The sequence below is a fragment of the Scyliorhinus torazame genome, chromosome 13 (genome assembly GCF_047496885.1).
Source record: "Scyliorhinus torazame isolate Kashiwa2021f chromosome 13, sScyTor2.1, whole genome shotgun sequence".
NCBI classification, from domain to species: domain Eukaryota; kingdom Metazoa; phylum Chordata; class Chondrichthyes; order Carcharhiniformes; family Scyliorhinidae; genus Scyliorhinus; species Scyliorhinus torazame.
In genome coordinates this window covers 107,418,434-107,432,343 of record NC_092719.1, presented here as the reverse complement: position 1 = coordinate 107,432,343, position 13,910 = coordinate 107,418,434, and the positions used below count along the sequence as shown (strand labels likewise).

General features: G+C 49.0%; 1 protein-coding gene across 1 annotated transcript in view; it reads right to left on the bottom strand.

Annotated features, from left to right (window-relative positions):
• tex264b (testis expressed 264, ER-phagy receptor b) overlaps positions 1–13,910 on the bottom strand; it is a 730,288-nt gene that overhangs the window by 622,118 nt on the left and 94,260 nt on the right. The window lies entirely within an intron of this gene.

Here is a 13,910-nt window from a genome sequence, read left to right as displayed (position 1 = left end):
CAGAACCCCTCCAGTGCCGGGCATGACCAAAACATATGGACATGGTTCGCCGGACTCCCTGAACACCTTCCACATCTGTCCTCTACCCCAAAGAACCTACTCAACCTCGCCCCAGTCAAGTGTGCTCTGTGAACCACCTTAAATTGTATCAGGCTGAGCCTGGCACATGAGGAGGAGGAATTAACCCTACCCAGGGCATCAGCCCACAAACCTTCCCCGATCTCCTCCCCCAGCTCCTCCTCCCATTTACCCTTCAACTCTTCTGCTAGGGCTTCCCCCTCTTCTTTCATCTCTTGGTGTATTGCCGAAATCTTGCCCTCCCCGACCCATACACCCGAGATCACCCTGTCTTGAATTTATTGTGCCGGGAGCAACGGGAATTTCCTGACCTGTCGCCTCACAAAAGCCCTCACCTACATATATCTAAATGCATTTCCCGGGGGTAACTCAAACTTCTCCTCCAGTGCCCCGAGGCTCGCAAATGTCCCATCAATGAACAGGTCCCCCATTCTTCTAATCCCCGCCCGATGCCAGCCCTGGAACCCCCGTCCATCTTCCCCGGGACAAACCGGTGGTTACCCCTGATCGGGGACCACACCGAGGCTCCCATTGCACCCCTGTGCCGTCTCCACTGGCCCCAGATCCTTAACGTTGCCGCCACCACCGGGCTCATGGTATACTTTTATGGCGAGAACGCCAGCAGTGCCGTCACCAACGCCCCCAAGCTCATTCCTTTATAGGACGCCATCTCCATCCTCTTCCATGCCGCCCCCTCTCCCTCCATAACCCACCTGCGGATCATCGCCACATTTGCAGCCCAGTAGTAGCTCCCTAGGTTTGGCAGCGCCAACCCTCCTCGGTCTCTACTGCGTTCCAGGAACCCTCGCCTTACCCTCGGGGTCTTATTCGCCCACACAAACCCCAGAATACTCCTACCTACTCTCTTGAAAAACCCCTTGGTGATCACGATGGGAAGGCACGAAACACAAACAAAAACCTCGGAAGGACCACCATTGTGACCGACTGCACTCTACCCGCCAGCGAGAGTGGCAACATGTCCCATCTTTTGAAGTCCCCCTCCATTTGCTCCACCAACCTCGTCAGATTCAGTTTATGTAGGGCCCCCCAACTCCTGGCTATCTGGATCCCCAGATACCGAAAAAACCCCACCGCCCTGCTCAGCGGTAGGTCCCCTATTCCTCTTTCTTGGTCCCCTGCCTGTAATACAAAAAGCTCACTCTTCCCTACATTGAGCTTATAGCCCGAGAACTCCCCAAACTCCCTCAGAGTCTGCATGACCTCCACCATCCCCTCCATTGGGTCCACCACGTACAGCAGCAGGTCATCCGCGTATAGCGACACCCGATGTTCTTCTCCCCCGTGGACCACCCCCCTCCATTTATTAGACTCCCTCAGTGATATGGCCAAGGGTTCAATCGCCAATGCAAACAACAGGGGGGACAGGGGGCACCCCTGCCTCGTTCCTCGATACAGCCGAAAGTACTCCGACCTCCGCGGGTTCGTCACCACACTCGCCACCGGGGCGCTGTAAAGGAGCTTAACCCAGCTAATAAACCCTCCCCCGAACCCAAACCTACACAACACCACCCAGAGGTACTCCCACTCTACTCGGTCAAAGGCCTTCTCCGCGTCCACAGCTGCCACTATCTCCGCCTGTCCCTCCTCCGATGTCATCATTATCACGTTTAAGAGCCGCCGCACATTAGTATTTAATTGCCTGCCCTTTACAAATCACGTCTGGTCCTCATGAATCACCCCTGGGTCACAGTCCTCAATCCTCATGGCCAGCACTTTTGCCAATAACTTAGCGCCCACATTGAGGAGCGAGATCGGCCTGTACGATCCACATTGCAGTGGGTCCTTGTCTCGCTTCAGAATCAAGGAAATTGTCGCCTCTGACATTGTCGGGGGCAGGGTCCCTTCCTCTCTTGCCTCGTTAATGGTCCTCACTAGTAGCGGGGCCAACAGGTCCACATACTTTCTATAGAACTCCACCGGGAACCCGTCCGGCCCCGGGGCCTTCCCCGCCTGCGTACTCCCCAAACCCTTGCTCAGCTCCTCCAACCCGATTGGTGCCCTCAAACCAGCCGCCTCTTGCTCCTCCACCCTCGGGAACCTCAGTTGGTCTAGGAATCGTCTCATCCCCTCTTCCCCCCCCCTGGGGGCTGGGATCTGTACAGCTCTTCATAGAAGGCCTTGAATACCTTGTTTATTTTCGTTGCACTCTGAACCGTGGCTCCCCTTCCAGCTTTGATTCCCCCTATTTCTCTCGCTGCCGTCCTCTTACGGAGCTGGGGTGCCAGATCCGACTGGCCTTTTCCCCGTACTCGTAGGTCGCCCCCTGCGCCTTCCTCCACTGTGCCTCCGCCTTCCCCGTGGTCAACAGGTCAAACTCCGTCTGGAGCCGTCACCTTTCCCCAAGTAATCTTTCCTCCGGGGCCTCTGCGTATCTCCTGTCCACTCGCAAAATCTCCCCCACTAACCTCTCCCTTTCCATGCCCTCTGTCTTCTCCCTATGAGCCCCAATGGAGATTAGCTCTCCCCCTGATCACCGCCTTCAACGCCTCCCATACCACCCCGCCACCGCGCATTTTCACCTCCTCATGAGGACCCGGATGTCAGCTACGACCCGAAACAAACCGGCAGTCGAAACCAGACCGATCAACGGCCCTGGAAAGACCAGTCCCTCCCCACTGCTCAGCTGGGTGTGATCACTGCCCATGTAACCAGACCTACTATGTAGAGGAAGCAGCCCCTTACCAGTAGCTGCTCTACGTGACGATCCCACGGATTGCTCCCATCCATGTAACCTTAAGGACACTCCATCCAGGTGGAGCTGGATACTGGAGCAGTGGTATCTGTGGTCAGCCGCCGCACTTTTGACAAGATTCAGTCGAGCCTCCAGACATTGGCCTTGCAGGATACCGGCGCCCGGTTGGCCATGTAAACGGGGGAGCCTTTAGCGATCAAGACCACATCGATAATCCCCGACATGTAGGGGCAGCAGTTGGCAAGCCTACCGCCGGGCCACGACTGGTTGAGGGACCTACATTTCGACTGGCAGCTGGTTTGCTGCATTTACCCACATGGGCCAGAAGGGGCCTTGGCAAAGTTTCCCGGCATGTTCCAGGAGAGCGTGGGCACCATACAGGCCCTGTCCAAGATCAGTGTGGATCAGTGTGCCCCTACATGTTACCACAGCCTCGCTATTTTTTCACCCACCCGGTTCTTACGCCCTAAGGCGCCCTAGATGCTGAATTGGATTGACTGGAGAGTTTGGGCATCGTACACGCTGTTCAGTTGTCGGACTGGGCTGCCCTGTCATTCCTGTGATTAAGCCTGATGGCTCCGTGCGCCTGTATAGTGATTATAAAATGACAGTTAACTTGTTTGGACCGTTATCCAGTCCCCCGCATTGAGGACTAGTATGCGAAGCTCAGCAATGGTCGGACATTCACAAAGCTGGACAGGAGGTACTCGTACCTCTAGTTGGTCTTGGATCCCAAATCACGGCGTTTCGTGACGGCCGACAGTCACCGGGCTTGTACGAGTATACTAGTTTGCCTTTTGGGGTCTCCTCAGAGGGTTATGGAGAACATCCTGTGCAGATTTTCCCAGGTCGCGGCTTAACGTAACAATGTCCTCCGACCAGGAATATTTACAGAACTTGACTGAAGTGTTGCGGCAATTTCAGTAAGCCGGCGTCCGCCTCCAGCGGGAGAAATGCATCTTCAATGCAGCTGAGATCACGTACCTGGGCTACCGCGTGGACCGCCATGGCCTGCACCCCGTTGAGGCCAAGGGCCATTCGACAGGCCCCTGTACCAGGCGGACCAACAGAATTCTGCTCATTCCTGGGTCTGGCCAATTACTACTGAAAGTTCATCCCGAACCAGGCCACCCTGGAGGCCCCCTTCCCCAACTGTTGAAAATGGGCCAACCATGGGAATGGGCCCAACTGCAGAAAGCAGCTTTTTCCAAAGTGCGGCAACAGCTACCGTTCTCCCAGCAGTTAACCCATTTCAACTCCTCCCTGCTGCTCCTTTTGACCTACGACATGCCACCTTACAGGGTAAGGGCCATCTTCGTCCATTGCATGGCAGATGGATAATTGTGCCTCATCGCGTTCGCGTCCAGGACCCTCGTGGACAACTAACGAAACTACGTCCAGATTGAAAAGGGTAATTTTCGGTGTAAAGAATTTCGACCATTATGTCTACAGACATATTTTCATGATTTGGACGGACCATAAGCCGTTGCTGGGTTTGTTCAAAGAGGATTGGACGATCCCCCATTGCATCTGCTTGCATCCAGTTGGGCCTTCTTGCTGGCCGCATATGAATATATGCTGGAGCATCGGGCCGGGGCGAAGATTCCTCATGCGGATGCATTGAGCCGCACCCATCCCCCCAGACCACCGATGCCAGTGTAGCCAGTGAGGTCATCACGACCACCCATTTCATGGACTCTTTACCAGTCACTGCATCGCGCATCCGAAGTTGGACCACAGAGACCCACAGCTGACCTGCATCGGCCACATTATCCAGCATGGGGCTCAACACCAGGCTTTGCCAGACGAGTTAAAAGCTTTCACGGCCAAGATCCAGGAGCTGAGCATAGAGGACAGCAACATCCTTTAGGGAACTCCGGCGATGGTTCCAGAACGTGGACGAGGCCCGCCCCTACAGGACCTCCACAGCAGAACACAGAGGTATCAAAAATGAAAATGCTGGTCTGCAGTTATATCTGGTGGCCCGGGATCAACGCCGACATCGAGCGGTTGGCCAAAAGGTGTGTACCTTGCCAGGACCTCCAAAGGTTGCCTGAATGTCCACCGGATGCAGCGACCATCGTTTGGGCAACCCTGGTTGCGCAAAACCATTAGCATGCACAACATTCTGGAGGTGCTCATCTCTGATAACGGAACAGCTTTTACAAGCGCCGAGTCCGGCTCCTTCGTGGCCGCCAATGGCATCCGCAACGTGCGCACTGCCCCATACCATCTGTTCTCCAACAGGTTGGCCGAGTGGGCGGTCCAGACGTTCAAGTAGGGAATGAGGAAGCAGACCTCTGGGTCCTGGGAGAGTCAGTTGGCGCGTTTTCTGATTAGTTACCGGACCACATGCCACCACAGGGGTCGCACTGGCTGAATTGTTGATGGGGCGTCACCTCCACACCCGGCGGAGTCCCAGACCTTGCTGAAAGTGTCTCCCACGGGCAGGATAGGATTGAGGCAAGTGCAGGCCGGCACTCATTGTTTTGCACTGGGTGATTTGATATCTGGAATTTTGGGCTTGAGTCCCGGGCGAGGTATTGTCCCAGTCTGGGCCAGTTTCTTATACAGTACGAGCTCTAGGTTGGAATCTGACCTGCACATAGACCACCTCCACGGCCGCTCTCCCACAGTGTCGAACCCAGTCCAGGACATCCCAGCCCCGCGGTTTCTGCAGCACCCATTGCTACCACCCTGGTTCCAGCAAACGTTGAGATCCAGGAACCGAAATGCTGCACAAAGAAACATCCAACTCAAACTCCAATTCTGACAGGAAGGTCCAGCCGCCAGGCAGATCCCCGATGTGGCGACGGCCACACCCATCCCGCCTCATCACTCCACGCGGAAACGCCACTCTCCTGTCTGGGATATGCCGCCGGACCCCGCGCAGAAGGTGCCCGAGCGCCATCCCCGGGCAACACAGAGAATGGGTCCCTCACGCCGATCTGCAGATGCAGACGTCACTTAAGACTTCAGGTGGAGGTGCGTTATAACCCCCATGGAGGCCACGGGGTGTGGACCATCCGGTTCCCTGTGACTTCCACAGGTTGCAAACGTCCCCGGTAAGGGGCCGGGCTTCCCCTTTAACAAGGGGAGTCCTGGCAGTATACAACCCCCGACCTGCAGGAGACCCTTTGGGGAGAGGCGCATTTGTGTACAGTTAATGAAAAAGTCTCGTTTGCATCCTACTTGCCAATTCATGCGTAGTCTCTCACAGTGTGGATACTACAGTAAGCTTATCAAGAAGCAAATGATGTCCATTCTTGCCTCACAGGTCCCCTTTTGAAATGGACCTAGACAGTCCCAGGTATGAGATGGGCCTGTTAACTCTGCAGGAATAACTAACTTCAACCTGTGAGTCCCCTGGTTTTATGATTATAATGTCCTGACAATTGGGTGGGAGATTTCATAATTATGATGAGAGGAAGGTTATTTTCTTCTTGTAACTCTCGTCAGCAGCTTCCGAAACAAAAGGCAAATCCTGTGGTCATGTAACTTGTAACCATCTTATCGGTTCATTTTAAAAATAGCAAAAAAAAGTTTTGATGTACACAGATTTGGATTTATTTTCATGCCATATTGACCTAACACTCCACTGATGCTGCCAGACCTGCTGAGCATTTCCAGCATCTTGTTTTTAAAAATTTAGAGCAAATATTTAGATCTTGCACATTCCCATATGCTAGCTATTCCCACAAGGATGCCAATTCATTACCCACTTCATCCTGAATGAGAAAATACTGTCAAAACTGCCTCAAATGCCCTGGCAGGGTGGCACAGTGGTTAGCACCGCTGTCTCACAGCGCCAGGGATCTGGGTCCAATTCTGGCCTTGGGTCACTGTCTGTTTGGTGTTTGCACGTTCGCCCTGTGTCAGCGTGGGTTTCCTCCGGGTGCTTTGTCAAACTTTGTTTGAAGCCTACTTGTGACAATAAGCGATTTTCACTTCATTTCATTTCAAGTTAGGAAACATTTCTTTGTGATAATGCTGGTGGAAGTGTGGAACTCTCTGCCACGCCTAGCATGATATGCTAACACAATAAATAATTTTAAATTTGATAGATATATTTCTAACCAAGAGTATTAGAGAGTATGGCACTATTACATCAGCTGGAGTTAGGATACAGATCAATGATCTCATTTAATGGTGGAAGAAATTTCAAGGGTTGACTGGCTTACTCCTATTTCTCCATTGACTCCACCCCTCTCTGTGGCAATAGTATGAGATTAAATCATTTGTTTGCAACTTTTTTTGTCATATTTGTCCCTGAGACGACCAAATACCTGCACCATCACCGCTGTGTAACACTGCTCAACTCTGCCTCTGTTGCCTCTAGGCCTGACCTTTCCAACACACTCCTGGCTGACCTCCCATTGTCTACCTTTTGGAAACTTGAGATCATCCAAAACTCTGTTATTCTAACTGGCCTTCTTTAAGTTACTGTTTCTCCAAGGCCCAATAAACCCAACTGCCTGTGGTAAGGAAAGGATGACTGTTAAACCAAAAGGGGGGAGGGGCAACCCCACATTATAATGTTTAAATGGCCAGCCCGCAAGCGGATTGGTCACTCACCCCGTTGTCCAATTTTTTTTTTTCCAGACCGGAAGTAGGTGGACTGGGTTTCTGTTCCAGATATTTTTGATTTTAGCCTCTGGAATGGCCCCAACCCACCCATTTTTGAGAATTGAGAGTCAGTCTGGCATACTGGCGAAGTGAGAGTCCTGCAGTGGCACCCACACGCTGCATGGTGGGCAGCCAGTTATGGGCACATTCCTCTGAGGAAATAGGAATAACGGCACTTAATTATGCAAACAACTCAGGGCCATGGCTACCAAACACAATGAAAGCTATGGACTGAACTGCACCACACAATTGTAGAAGGAAGTTGCAGTAGCTAAATAACTCGGGAGGAGCTCTGACCCATTCAATAGATAACAGAAGGAGAACCATATAGGCTCAAGTGAAGCAGGTTAGATTGAACGGTACAAGGAGCAAACAGAGTATTACACAAGGAAATCTCCAAGTAGAGGATCACATTGAGAAAGTTTCTTCTAATAACAGAACAGTACATCACACAGGAGAGCACTTTGGAAAGAAACATTACTGAGGAAGCCTCCATGGCTTAATAAAAGGTTCAATGCCAGATTTTTTTTCTGCTCAGTAAATTGATGTCAACATGATCGATAAATCTGCCACCATGAATCAGTTTTGATTCTAAATGCTTTTATTTTGGTCCTTTTAGTAATTATGTAGGGCAGACTCCATAGATTCCAGAATCAATTCCGTCAGCCTGTCTATTGATAATATTGTTGAAAGCACACATTCACCACATTGAGCGAACAGCCTGAATATGATCAATCACCAATCAGGCGCAGAATCTTCAAATCAAAAGGTAAATAAACTGCACCATTGCATGAGGTGTACAGTGTCAACACAGAAATGCACTGATCAACATGGAAATGAAAGTAATCCAGGTCATAAGAATATTGGAACATAATACAGTTCAGCATAATGTAGAATAAAAACAGCTAAAAAACTAAGCATCAGTGGAGAGAGAAAAACAGAGTTAATGTTTCAAGTCATATACGACTTAATCAGAACTAAATGAAAGTAGAAATGTGATGGGTTTTATGCCATTGAAAGGGGTTGGGAGAAAAAGGAAGAGATGGGATAGTGAAAGAGGGCAGAGAAATTAAATGACAAAGAAATTAAAGAACACCCTGTGCCACAGAATGGCTGGGAGACGTAATGGAGTTTCTGAGCCGAGAGAAGGTTAAATTTAACTTAAGAGGGAATGAGGAGGGGTTTCACAAGAGATGGTGTCCGTTTTTACCTCACTTTAAGAAGTTAGCCTCAGTCAGCAGCTAAAAAGGGGGTAATTAGTTAGTTGATAAATTCTTTATTAGATACGGACTACCCACAGAAATACAATCGGATCAAGGATCGAATTTTACCTCAAGGTTATTCAAAGAAGTTATGGATAGCTGAGGAATAAAACAATTTAAATCAATTGCATACCATCCAGAATCACAGGGAGCGTTAGAAAGGTGGCATCAGACATTAAAGACAATGTTGAGGGCTTATTGTCACGATTATCCAGAGGATTGGGATGAAGGAATTCCATTCGTACTGTTTGCAATTAGCCATGCACCTCATGAGTCAACCAAATTCAGTCCTTTAGAACTAATTTTTGGTCATGAGGTAAGAGGACCACTTCAATTGATTAAGGAAAAATTGGTGAGTGAGAAATCGGAAATTACATTATTGGATTACGTGTCAAATTTTAGGGAACGATTAAATAGAGCCGGTGAATTGGCTAGACAACATTTAAAAGTTGCACAAAATGTGATGAAACGGGTAGCGGACAAGAAACCCAAAGTTCGTAATTTTGCCAGTGGAGATAACATTTTAGTGTTGTTGCCAGTGGTAGGTAAGCCTTTAAAAGCAAGGTTTTATGGACCTTATCAGATTGAAAGGAAATTAAGTGAGGTGAATTATGTGGTTAAAAACGCTAGATAGTGTCATGTGAATATGCTTAAAAGTTACTTTGAAAGGGAAGGAGAGAAAAAGGAGGAGGTTTTAATGATTCTAACTCAAAGTGACAAACCAAATCCAGATGACTGTGAATTAGACATACCTCAAATTAAATTGGAAAACGAGGATGTTCTTAAAAATTGGGATAAATTGTTGAGTTACCTTCCAGAGGAAAAACGAACTGACCTGAAAGAGTTATTGATATCACATGGGCACGTTTGTAGAGATAAATTGGGAAGTACTAAAGTGGCTATACATGATGTAGATGTGGGAAACGCTGTTCCAATCAAACAATATCCAGACAGACTTAACCCTTTAAAATTGGCACAGGTTAACAAAGAGATTAAGAGTATGCTTAAAAATGGCATAATTGGAGTGGGTTTCAGCCAATGGAGCTCACCCATAGTGATGGTGCTTAAGCCAGACGGTACCCAACGGTTGTGTGTGGACTATAGAAAGGTTAATGCAGTTACAAGAATGGACTCTTATCCTATCCCACGTTTGGAGGATTGCATTGAGAAAGTGGGACAATCAGCTTTTATTTCCAAACTGGATTTACTTAAAGGTTACTGGCAGGTACCTTTATCCGAACGTGTGAAGGAGATTTCAGCTTTTGTGACTCCAGATGGTAAATACCAATTCAAAGTTATGCCATTTGGCATGCAAAACGCCCCAGCCACATTTCAACGGTTAACTAACAAGGTCGTTTCAGGATTATCCAATTGTGCGGTATACATCGACAATCTGGTAATTTTCATCCAGACATGGAAAGAGCATTTAAAACATCTGATGGAGTTATTCGATCGACTTCAGGAAGCGGGTTTGGTGATAAACCTAGCCAAAGGTGAATTTGAAAAAGCCCAAGTCACTTTCCTTGGCCATACAATCGGACAGGGTCGAATGGTCACACGGGATGTGAAACCAACAGTTATTGAGGAGTTTCCGATACCCTCAAGACGAAGGGAAATAATGCGATTTCTTGGCATGAGTGGATTTGATCGAACATTTGTGCAAATGATTTGTAGCGTGGTTGCTCCACTGCTGGACTTGCTGAGGAAACGTCGAAAATTTCAAGGACAGCGGACTTTCAACAGGCATTTGATTGCCTGAAAGCTGTGATAACCAATGCTCCTGTGTTGGAGAATTACAAGGGACTCTGTGATCAGATTGAACTAAAGTATCTGACTTTAAAGAGAATTGCCGAAGCGTAGACAAATGGACGGATCGTGCAGAGACCTTCTTGTTCAAAGAGACTGTCAATCAAGAAGGATTTCAGTTGGAGAAAGAAGAACGAAAAAAAATGGACTATATTATTATACCTGTTTGCGTGTGTTGTTTTTTGAAACAACAAAGTATATTTACTGTGTGCATTTGTTAAAGGATAGTGAAAAGGTGAAAAATGAAACCATCTTGAAGTTGATGGTTTATTTGTTTTTTTGGGGGGGGGGGTCATGTAAGAATACCTTTAAGAAATGGGTGTTTATCAGTGATGTCAGAGTGTGGGTGGAGCTGGGCTGTCTGTCAGCTTTTTACTTTTGTTTTAGGCTGTTTGCGGCAGGGAGTGTTTTAGTTTTGTTTTCAGTGTTGAAGCTGAAGCCACACAGAGCAGGTGTACTGCTGTTCTCTCTGCCATGAAAAGACTATCTCTTGATCGTTTGGTGAATTCAGAATTATAAATGTTCTCAGTAGTGAATGTAAACCTAATGTGCTTCTGTTAAAAGGTGTTTCTTTTGTTTTCTGGCTGTTGTTTGTGAAGTTATTAAGGATTACTTAGTGTTGTAGTCTTTGGGGGTTGTATTTGAATTGATGGTTGCCAAGATGTTCACTGTATGTTTTAAAAAGGTTAACTTGAGTTCATAGAATAAACATTGTTTTGTTTTAAAAAATACTTTTCGATTTCTGCTGTACCACACCAGTAGAATCGGCCGTGCTCCCCCCATACCACAATCTATTAAAAGTTGCGGGTCAGGTGAACTCCATGATATACTTTGGGGTTCTCTAAACCCTGGCTCATAACAAGGGAAATAGAAGACTGGCCCGGAAGCACCATTCGAGCTAAAAGAAGTCATGGAGAGTATCAACTCCATGCGGGTGGGTAAGGCTTCTGGACCAGATGGATTCCCAGCGGACTTCTATAAAACATTTGCGCCAGCACCTGTGGGAGGTGTTCGCAGACTTGCTATTTTTTTTAATAAACATTTTATTGAGGTATTTTTACAACAACAAAATAAACAATGTACATGAATTTATAAACACAGTGCAAAAGCCGTCTTCCTCTCTTACATATCCCACCTTTATTCACCCCCTACTCTAAACTAAGCTAAACCCCCCCCCCCACACACACCTTCTGCTGACGATTAATTTTCTGCAAAGAAGTCGACGAATGGTTGCCACCTTCTGGCGAACCCTAACATTGACCCCCCTCAAGGCGAACTTGATTTTCTCTAGACAGAGAAAGCTAGCCATGTCAGATAGCCAGATCTCCGACTTCGGGGGCTTTGAGTCCCTCCAAGCTAATAATATCCGTCTCCGGGCTACCAGGGAAGCGAAGGCCAGGACATCTTCCTTTTTCTCCTTCTGGATTCCCAGATCTTCCGACACCCTGAGAATCGCCACCTCTGTGACTCGGTGCCACTCTTGTTTCCAACACCGTGGACATGACATCTGCAAACCCCTGCCAGAATCCACTCATGATGTGGAGATGCCGGCGTTGGACTGGGGTGAGCACAGTACGAAGTCTTACAACACCAGGTTAAAGTCCAACAGGTTTGTTTCGATGTCACTAGCTTTCGGAGCGCTGCTCCTTCCTCAGGTGAATGAAGAGGTCTGTTCCAGAAACACATATATAGACAAATTCAAAGATGCCAAACAATCCACTCAGCTTTGGACATGATCAGAACATGTGGACATGATTCGCTGGCCCAACCGCACACCCATCTTCTACACCAAAGAACCTGCTCATCCGGGCCACTGTCATGTGAGCCCGGTGAACACCCTTAAACTGTATCAGGCTGAGCCTGGCGCATGTTGTGGACGCGTTGACTCGACTCAACGCATCCGCCCAGAGACCATCCTCTATCTCTCCTCCCAGCTCCTTGTCCTACTTGCTCCTCTCTGCGTCCCCTCTGACCCCATGAGTTCCTTAGAGATGTCGGAGACCTTCCCTTCTCCCACCCACTCTGGAAACTACCCTGTCCTGTATCCCCCTTGGTGGTAGGAGGGGGAAGGTTGAAACCTGCCTCCATAGGAGGTCCCGCACCTGCAGGTACCTAAATTTGTTTCCCCTCGCCAATCCAAATTTCTCCTCCAGCTCCCTCAGACTAGGAAAGCTGCCCTTTATAAATATATCCCCCATCCTCTCAATCCCTGCCATCTCCGAACCCCCCCCCCCATCATCCATCCTTCCGGGGGCAAACCGGTGATTATTACAGATTGGAGGCTAGACCGATGCTCCCTCCACTCCCACGTCTCCTCCATTGCCCCCAGACTCTCAGGGCCGCCAGCACCACGGGGCTGGTGGAGTACCGTGCCGGCAGGAACGGCAGAGGCGCCGTTATCAACGCCCCCAAGCTGGTGCCCTTGCATGAAGCCGCCTCAATACGCTCCCATGCCGACCTCCCCCCACCTCCCACTTCCCGATCATGGCTATATCCGCCACCCAATAGTAATTACTGAAGTTTGGCAGCGCCAGCCCGCCCTCTTGCAGACTTGCTATTAAGTGGCACCCTGCCACCAACACTGGTGCAAGCCTCATTATCGCTGCTATCCAAAAAGGACAAAGACGCGACTGAGTGCGTGTCCTACAGGCGCAAAGATCCTGGCAAAGGCCCTGGCGAGGCGACTGGAGAACTGCGTACCGGAGATAGTTGCAAAGGATCAGATGGGCTTTGACAAGGGCAGGCAGCTAACATCGAACATCAGGCACCCGTTGAATGTGATAAAGACCTCATCTACAGAGAGAACACCAGATGTGATCATCTCCCTGGACGCAGAAAAGACCTTTAACAGAGTCAAACGGACGTACCTCATAGGAGGTACTGGAACAGTTTGGGTTCGGACAGGGTTCATCTCCTGGGTGAAACTACTGTGCAGTGTTTGCAATGCAAGTGTACAGACAAACACCACCAGCTTGAAATACCTCTGGCTACGCAGGGGCACGAGGCAGGAATGCCCACGTTCCCCGCTGCTGTTTGCTCTGGCAATGGAGCCACTGGCGATTGCCCCCAGAATGGCGAAAGGGTGGAAGAGTGTAGCCACCTAAATTGGCCAACTCCCGATTTAAAATGGCGAACGGCAAAGGCTGATGGGAAAGTCAGCCAACATAGACAGAAACCAGCAGCTGCAGGTTTGCTGTGTATTTACCTCTGCAAAGGCCAGACAACATCGATACCAGCGACCATCAGCATAACAAAGTAGCAGCCATCTGCATACTGATGAGCAATCCCCGGGAACAATAAGTAACATTTTGGACACACAAAGCAAAGCCAGACTCCTCGGCGCCAGCAGGAGCCAGCATAAAGGAGGTGAACGAGCACCTCAAGACCGCCCATCGATCAGGGAACCGCTCCAGTATTGGAGAAAA